This window comes from Anolis carolinensis, chromosome 2, assembly GCF_035594765.1.
Source record: "Anolis carolinensis isolate JA03-04 chromosome 2, rAnoCar3.1.pri, whole genome shotgun sequence".
Classification (NCBI taxonomy): Eukaryota; Metazoa; Chordata; class Lepidosauria; order Squamata; family Dactyloidae; genus Anolis; species Anolis carolinensis.
The window spans coordinates 36,363,203-36,372,781 of record NC_085842.1 but is presented as its reverse complement, the minus strand read 5'-3'; the positions used below and the strand labels follow the sequence as shown (position 1 = coordinate 36,372,781).

Below are 9,579 nucleotides of genomic sequence, written 5' to 3'. Positions count from 1 at the left end.
TTGAAATTGTAATCAAAATTAATCCATGTCTTCCAAACCTGCATTTTGCTTGTCATTTTTCCTTCTCTGCATATGTAATGGCTGGAGTTGAGGATTCAGTATCTCAAGCACACTACAACAAAGGAAGTTCCTAATGATTTATTCACCACATTTTTAGTGCCATAGGTTGCCGGGGAGGGGGGAAGTAAAGCAAGTGAAGTGTGTAAGAATTCTAAGACAGGAAAGCCTTCCAGCCAGTACAATTCATAAAACAAGAACAGAAGCAAAGAAAACAGTACAATCCCAGGGGTCTCTACTCTCCTACCCAAGGGTTTCACGTGCAGAAAGAACTGAACACCTTAAAGGCAAAACTGATTGGAAGTAATGAGGTCTACATTAGAGCTCCTTGTGTTGGGAGATAGAAAATTCCTCTTAGGGCAAAATCCTTTTTGAAATAGAGGTTACCTCTTTTATTACCCACAGTTCAAATCATGGCAGCAAAGCTTCAATTAATGGAACAGTTAACGTTCTTGAAAACGGGAATTCAGTGGAATTTTTTAAAGGGGTACAAATGCCCTCTACACTTAGAAAAAGAGTCGTTGTCATCATCAGCAGCATAATAAAGGATGAAGTGAAAATCATCAAGCCTGTAGGTAGGCAAATATCACCCTTTCCACACCAAATGATGAAAGCAAGCAAAAACTATGGCTGCTTCTCACAGCAAGTGGTCGGAGTTAGTCAAAGGATTTTAAAAGAGGAGGTCATGCTCAGGAGGGGGAAAGGGACTTTTGTCTGAGTAACAATGGAGAACTCTCTCAGGAGTGAAGCTGGAAAATTCAATGCCATTGAACTTCAAGGAAGCTTTTGTGCAGCACCCCGTAAGATGGGGATAAAAGGTGAACTGGGACGGTATTGATAGCTCAATCCTTAATTGGACTCAGTGCTGCATCCGAGGGCTAGCAGAAAGCGGAAGACAGCTGCAGCTTTGGAAACTGGATAGCAGAGATAAGTGGAGCAATGCATGGGCACAGCAATGGGCCTAGTGCTCACCCCAAGTGCCTTCGTTTCATGCAGGATGGGAGGACAGATGACAAAAACACTGCCGGCAATTGGCCTTTCTGCACAGCCTCTGGGGAAACAAATATTGTCCTGATATGGGTCTCAAATCCAAGCCTGTTCATCTATTTCAGTCCCTACTGGCTATCATTATCTGTGTTACCTCCCAGGTACCTTCATGTAGTAATTTAGCCAATATACTTGTGAGCAAGTTTCAACATTTTAGTATCAACCCAAAAAAACTAGGTTAACTTATTCAGGGGTCAGTGTAAGTACTATACCTTAAATCTTATAAACAATGGAACCATCTCCTTCTCAGAGTAGAGTTGCGAAAGGCAGACTTAATCTACCCTGGAAGAACCTAAATGAAGTACCTGTTTCCTGGACTCTCCAATGTAGGCTGTTTCTGCCTTTTATTTAATGACTGGGAGAGGAAATGGGGGCGGCAGCCTGGAGGGGCTTTCCCCTCTCTGTGAAATTACCTTTGATTTATCCACAAGTCATATCAAAATCCGTAATTTTCATTCTCAAACCTGCCTTTGATTTATCTATACAAAATCAACATGTTGATGACCACATGTTACCAGGGCCGGCCCCACTATGGAGGCCGCTGAGGCCGCCGCCTCGGGCGCAGGTCCGGGGGGTGCCGTCAGGCTGGGCGGGAGGCAGGGCACCTCCCTGACGGTGCCCCGCCTCCCGCCCAGTGCTCCCTGGCCTGGCTGGCCTTGCCCGGCTGGCTGCCGGCTGGGTAAGGCCAGCCAGGCCACAAGGCTTGCCCGGCCAGCTGCCACAAGGCCAGGGTGCACTGGGCGCGAGACGGGGCACCGTCAGGGCGGTGCCCCGCCCTCCTGCCCAGCGTGCCCTGGCCCCGCCCCGCGGCCTGGAGGGACCTCCGCTGCAGTCTGGCCAGCTAGAAAAGGCCAGACGGGCGAGGGCGAATAGCGCTGGAGGCGGGGCCAACTCTGGCCCCGCCTCCCACGCTATTCGCCCTGGCCCCGCCTCCCATGCTGCGTGGGAGGCAGGGCCAGGGCACGCTGGGCAGGGGGCGGGGCCAGGGCACGGGAGGCGGGGCTGGTGGCGGGGGCGCTTTTCAGCACCCCCGCTTAACATTGAAAATTATCTCCGGCCAGCCCTGCATGTTACTATACACATGTTGGAAGTCAGAGGGAAGGCCTCAGTTTGGAAACCTCCTCTCTTTCAGAGGTGGAAAACATTTGGACATCAAGATGTTTTGATCCAAAATATCCATAATTAGATGGTTCCAGGATATAATGTCCATTAAGTCTCCTGATCTGGCAGGGTCAGTCACCACTAATCCTCTGCCATCCCACTTTTTCAGTGCTTTTAAAATGCCCCTGTTTTTCTCACCTCCCACTTTCATCCTTTCTCCTCAATCTATTTCCATTACTGCAAACTGAATGCAAATACTAAAGTACAAATACAAGATTATTAGCTGGGTTTTAGCTTGGATAAGTGAGACTCTACTGTAGTTTGTGTTGAGTTAATTCAGCAAGATTGAAATTAACATTGGATTCAAACAAAAGCAAACTGCTACAGCCTCTCCTAGTTTGTCTGTCCTTTCTCATTAATAACATTTATTATCTTGTCCACACTCTGAAGTTGCTCAACCACACTTGTCCATTTTCATCTGTGAAATATTGAAGGACTTGAAAAGAAACTCTTAGGCTTTACTGATCAATCTCAACATGAAGAGAGAAGATAAGAACAACAGGAAAATCAATACCATATATTTCAAGCATTTCCTGCTATATGTGATCAACAGTCAAAGTCAGGGCTCAGTAATGTCAGGCATGTAGGACACGAATTTGCAATCAAACTGTGACAGAAATAGCCATTCATTCCTAGTTGGACAACCCCTAGCATCTTGTAGTCAAGGATATACTGCCTTTCTGTGTGAAGCTCACAGAGCACTGAAAGAATCCAGAGAGCGGAAGACTGCAATTGGAGAAAAACACAGAGAAATCCACTAACAAGCTGGGAGTAAGGTAAAATTCTATTTATTGTGCTTATTAAATTAATGATTTTTTCATACAACGGTTGCAATCCTACGTGGGTCAGTGTTTCATAGTTCAGTACTTTCAAACTCAGGACTATGCTACAGTGAGCCATTCACCATAAATACATACACTAGAGAAATTGTCCCTATAGTCCATCATGAAGAAATTACATCAGCCGCATGAGTCTGCTAGAGTTCTCAATGGATGGTGTAATTCACGTGTGTCAAACACAAGTCCTGTGTGCCAAATCCAACCTGCCACATCATTTAAGAGGTTCACAAGGCTTTCAATGGGCAACATGGTTATGTTTATGGAGTCTTACAATTACAAATGGCCCTTTGAAGGTAACTATAAAGCTGATGCGGCCCTAGGTGAAAATTGCTTCAATTCTGGCTATAAGGTCATAGACAAATGCTTCTGTGATATCCTCCTCACCTCCAAATATTCTCTGGGTATTAATAGCCATGGGTGGAGGCAGGAGGTCCTTGATAGATATTCAAGTGGGTTTGGGTCACTACTACAGAGAGAGAGGGAATATGGTGGGAGTATCCCTGTTCAGCAATGGTCATAGCTGCTATACCAACCAAATATGGAACTGATTGTATATGTTATGTTTTAATATGTTGCTGTTGCTGTTCCTGCCTTGATCCATGGAGAGGAGTGGATGAAAAATAGATAGTAGTAGTAGTATCTATAATTACATTGTAAGTAAACTTTGGTACTTTCCCACCAAATTTCATTGTCATTGTGCTAATATGTCTTCAAGCCATTTCCAGATTATAGCAACCTTAAGGTGAACCTATTACAAGGTCTTCTAAGTTCTTCAAAAGAGATTTGCCCTTGCTTTCCTATAAAGTCACTAGCTGTGCCCGGCCACGCGTTGCTGTGGCGAAGTATGGTGGTATGGGAAATAAAGTATTGAGAAATTGGTGGTAGTTAAGGTCAAGGGTAAAGGTTTTCCCCAGACATTAAGTCCAGTCATGTCTTACTCTGGAGGTTGGTGCTCATCTCCATTTCTAAGCCGAAGAGCCGGCGTTGTCCGTAGACTCCTCCAAGGTCATGTGGGATGACTACATGGAGCGGCGTTACCTTCCCGCCGGAGCAGTACCTATTGATGCACTCACATTTGCATGTTTTTGAACTTCTGGGTTGGCAGAAGCTGGGGCTAATAGTGGGGGCTCTCTCCGCTCCCCCAATTCAAACCTGTGGCCTTTCGGTCCAGAAGTTCAGCAGCTCACCGCTTTAACACGCTTCACCATCAGGGGATATTATTTCCTAAAGGTTGTGAATATACAATATTTCTGATTGGTTTTGTTTGTTTGTTGGAGGCAAGTATGAATGCTGCAATTAAGAAAAATGATTAGGATGTAATGGCCTTGCAGCTTTAAAGCCTGGCTGTTTCCTCCCTGAGTGAATTTTTTATTGGGAGGTGTTAGCTGGCCCTGATTGTTTCCTGTCTGGAATTCCCTTGTTTTCAGAGTGGTGTTGTTTGCGATATTTTATGTGCTTCTACTGTCTGTGGCCCTGAGAAAACAGAGGATTTTCCAGACTTTGATGATGGGAATACTTTGTTGGGAGGTGTTAGCTGGCCCTGATTGTTTCCTGTCTGGAATTCCCTTGTTTTCAGAGTGGTGTTGTTTGCGATATTTTATGTGCTTCTACTGTCTGTGGCCCTGAGAAAACAGGATTTGCCAGACTTTGATGATGGGAATACTTTGTTGGGAGGTGTTAGCTGGCCCTGATTGTTTCCTGTGTGGAATTCCCGTTTATTCACTGTCCTGGTTTTAGAGATTATATTGTTCTGCATTATTCTATCCCAGTAATTATTTCATATTAAAGAAGAATCTCACTTATCCAACATTCGCTTATACAATGTTCTGGATTATCCAACGCAGTCTGCCTTTTCATAATCAATGTTTTTGTAGTCAGTGTTTTAAATTCAGTGTGATATTTTAGTGGTAAATTTGTAAATACAGTACAGTAGAGTCTCACTTATCCAACATAAACGGGCCGGCAGAACGTTGGATAAGCGAATATGTTGGATAATGAGGAATTAAGGATAACCCTATTAAACATCAAATTAAGTTATGATTTTACAAATTAAGCACCAAAACATCATGTTAGACAACAAATTTGTCAGAAAAAGTAGTTCAGTACACAGTAATGCTATATAGTAATTACTGTATTTATGAATTTAGCACCAAAATATCACGATATATTGAAAGCATTGACTACAAAAATGCGTTGGATAATCCAGAACGTTGGATAAGCGAGTGTTGGATAAGTGAGACTCTACTGTAAATACTACATAGCATTACTGCTCATGGAACTACTTTTTCTGTCAAATTTGTTGTATAATATGATGTTTTGGTGCTTAATTTGTATAACGATTACCTAATTTGATGTTTAATTGGCTTTTCCTGAATCCCTTCTTATTATCCAACATATTCACTTATCCTGCCGGCCTGTTTACGTTGGATAAGTGAGACTCTACTGTATATTTCTAATCTTATATTATCTGCTCAGAACTGGATTATATGAGGCTCCTTCTTCACAGCTGTATAAAATGCACACTGAAGTGGATTATATGGTAGTGTGGAGTCAAGATAATCCAGTGCAAAGCAGATAATATAAGATTATAAATGGGTTATATAGCTGTGTGGAAGGGCCTTGAGTCTACACTGCCATATAATCCAGTGCAAATTAGATAATCTGTGGAAGACGTCTAAGTGAGGCCTAAATCTGCCTGTCCCCTAACTGAAACCTGGCTGTGCCTTGGTTGCTAGGCAACCAAGTGGGCAGAGATTAGCCCTCTAAACTGGCAGCAATTGGATAAAAAAAATTATTGCTCTCCCTCTAATTAGGACTTTATTTTTCTTTTCTTTTTGTTGTATCAACCTTGAGGCGTGGATGATGGGTTGTGTTGTCAAATTTTGAGGTTGGGGGGCCTGTACTTTTGTTGTTTTGTGAATTGCCGTGATGCCATCACTCTTTTATATATATAGATTCATTGAGTTTCCATGGCCAAGCAGGGATTTGAAGCCTACTCTCCAGAATTCTAGTCCGACACCCACAACATTTCTTCACTGGTTTCCTATATTGGATGAATTTTAACTGTGAATTTTAGAGCTGTTTGTGTTTAATTCTGTTTTCGTGTTTGCATATTTGTATATTTAATCATCATCATCATCATCATCATCATCAATAAAATTTGTTTATACCCCACCCCTCTCCAAACAGGACTCGGGAGGCTTACAGAAAATAGGTCACAGTACAAAACCAGAGCAAAAGTAAAAAGTATATATATGTTAAATGCTAATGCTTTTATGTCAAGCCACTTTGAGTCTCCACTGGAAGAGATAAAGCAGGGTGTAAATAATAATAATAATAATAATAATAATAATAATTATTATTATTATTATTATTATTATTATTATTATTATTTTGTGATATGAAATCCAACATATATCTTGTTTGCTGTGTCATACTATGTCATTGTGTTAATAATAATAATAGTTATATTGTGCCCCAATGGAAATATTTCTATAGTCCGGTAGTTCTCAACCTGTGTATCCCCAGATGTTTTGGTCTTCAATTCCCAGGAATCCTACCGTGTTTCCCCGAAAATAAGACCTCCCCAAAGAATAAGACCTAGCAGGGGTTTGGGGGGATTGCCAAATATAAGGCCTCCCCTGAAAGTAAGACCTAGCAACTAAGGCTGCAGCAGAGTTCCATTGGGAAGCATGGCTGCAGGGCTAAAGCAGCACTCCTCATACACACCGGAGGGAGGGAAAGTGCTTGCTGGCCTTGCCTTGCCTTGCCTGTCCCCCAGCCTCCGTGGCTGCTGCTGCGCTGCCGTTTCTTCCTTCCGAGAGAAGGCTCCGTTCCTGGCCCTGCTCCCTTTGCCCCCATGGCTTCTGATTGGCTCCTGGAGCCAGGGCAAGGGAGGGTGGGAGGGAAGGAAGGAAGAGGGCTTTCCTGCTCTTTCTGTTTCTTAAAGGTACAGGACGCATAGGGATTCTCCTCTCATCCTTATTCCAATCCTATGCAATGAAACTGATTATTTTATACTATTATTCTATTACCATATTATTATCATCATATCTGTTACTATTATTATATCCCATTATTATATTATCCTATTAATATATTTTATATCATTATATTATATTTTTTCTATTATTATTATTATATCATTATATTATTATTCTATTATTATTCTATTATATTTTCATATTATTATATTATTCTGTTATTATTATATTCTATTTTATATTATCCTATTAATATATTTTATATCATTATATTCTATACTATTATTCTATTATATTATCATATTATTATTTTATTATTATTAGCATATTCTGTTTTATTATTATATTCCATATTATATTATCCTGTTAATATATTTTATATCATTCTATTCCATTCTATTATTGTTATGGTTGAGCCTTCGGGCTCCGGTAATAGAAGAAGGGGTCATAAGACTCCTCGAGAGTCAGACTCTTTCGAGGAGCGTGAAAGAAAACGGCTCCGGGATTTGTTTACAGACCCGACAGATGAGGACTCATTTGAGGGTTTTTCTGAGGGTTTGGAGGAAGAGATGGCCAGCTCGGAGGAGGACGACATGGAATGGACTTGTGTGAGGGAGGATTTGGGTGTTGGGGAAACAGGCAATGAAAGCATGGGAGGTGATTGGCGGGTTGCAGGATCAGACCCATGGACTGGCTGGAGGGATGGAGCAGGATCCACAGCTGGGGATGCTGTGGGGCGTAGTCAAAGGTGCTTAAGCTCTGATGAGGATGATGATGTTGGGGCACCTGGAATTGGGATGGCAGTTGACAGCGATGATGAGCTTGAACTGGGATAAATTGGGGTTTGGGACCAATGACTAATTGCGTTGGGCAAGGTAATCTGGACGGACGCTTGGGCTTTTGTTGGGGAACTTCCTGAAGACGGGTGTGATTCGTTACTGGATACCTTGGACCTCCGTCGTCTTTTTGACGGGCAATATCTACTCGCACTGGATTGACGCTGGACTGACTGACTTCGATTCCGGATTATCCCTTCTGCTGGCTATTGGTGAGACCTTTGGATTTCTAGACGACTACGCTTAGCTATTGACCTCTGGACCGGATTGGGACCCTGCTGACTGCCGTTACCCTGACTGCTGTGCCTGGACCTGGATATCGTTGGCCGCTGAACCTTAAACTGAATCCTGACTACGACCACGCTTTTCGTTCGCTGCAGGAAGGAATAAACAAGCCTGGTTTATTCTCCTGCTGTTTCTGAGTAGCAGAGAGGAATCTGCTACCAGTCTGTTGTTTACATTCTGACTCCTGTTGATCCTCTTTTGTTTGCATTGTTTGCCAGGCTGAAGTAAGCACTTTTGATTTAATCCGGATTATACTTCTGTTTAACCCGGTTTATCCCTTTGAACCGTTTAAGCTCAAACTGAGCTGTTTTTTGTTACTTATCACACTGAAGTCAAGTGTTTGCCCTGTTCTTTGTTTCCTACGGGCGTTTTTAGTTCTGTAACCTCAATAAACTGAGTTTTGTTTTACTCGCTGGCGTTCTGTCTGTGACAGATTGCCCAACGCCAGTCAAATTTCAGTGAGGTACCAACGTCAAGAAGACGATGGAGGAACTCAAGGCTCGTTTTGATCAGCTGCAGGCTGCATTTTATGCTGCACAAGCAGCACAGCCAGCTAAGGGACATGTAATGACTCCTGAACGTTTTGATGGATCCCGGGACAAATTGCCTACTTTTTTGGCTCAAGTTGAACTTTATTTTTCTCAGATTAGCCCACAAGCTTTTCCTACGGACACCAGCAAGGTGGCATTTATTTTGAGTTTACTGACCGGTTCAGCGGGACAGTGGGCAACTAATTTGATTTTGGGTAATGACCCAGTCAAGGATAATTTGGTTAACTTCAAGAAATTATTGTCGGACACTTTTGGGGATCCTGTCCGTATGGAGAATGCTAGCTGGGCTCTTTACCGGTTAAAACAGGGAAAAGGGTCTGTTTTGGACTATTTGAATAAGTTTAATTCTCTTCGCCATCAATTGGACTGGGGGGAGAACGCATTTATGCTTTTGTTTATAGCTGGTTTAAGTGACCATCTTCAAGATGAACTGGCGCGGTTAGAGCCAGCAGAAAACTGGGACGCTTTGGTGGCTAAGGTTTTGCGTTTGGACGCCCGGTTTGAATCTCGTAAACAATCTCGGGCTATGTGTGCGCCATCTGTATCTGTATCTAGGGCACCTGTGGCTAAGGGGGAGGAGCCTATGGAACTCGGGGTGTTTAGAAAGTTGTCGACAGCGGAAAAAGATCGTAGAAGGCGCACGTCATCAAATCGTGGTCAGATCTGACCACAAGAACTTAGAACATTTACAGACTGCCAAGAAATTGAATCAACGCCAGATTCGATGGGCCTTGTTTTTCTCTAGGTTCAACTTTAAGGTTCAGTTTGTGGAGGGGAAGGTTAATTTAAGGGCGGATGCTTTGTCTCGTAAACCAGAGTT

The 9,579-nt window shown here is 42.7% G+C and overlaps 1 protein-coding gene across 1 annotated transcript in view; it reads left to right on the top strand.

Moving 5' to 3' along the window:
* The first annotated feature begins 3,020 nt into the window (after positions 1–3,020).
* Positions 3,021–9,579, top strand: part of cfap20dc (CFAP20 domain containing) — a 294,908-nt gene continuing 288,349 nt past the window's right edge. The window contains exon 1 of the mRNA XM_062969646.1: positions 3,021–3,041. The gene's annotated coding sequence lies outside the window, so the exon portion shown is untranslated. The remainder of the gene's footprint in view (positions 3,042–9,579) is intronic.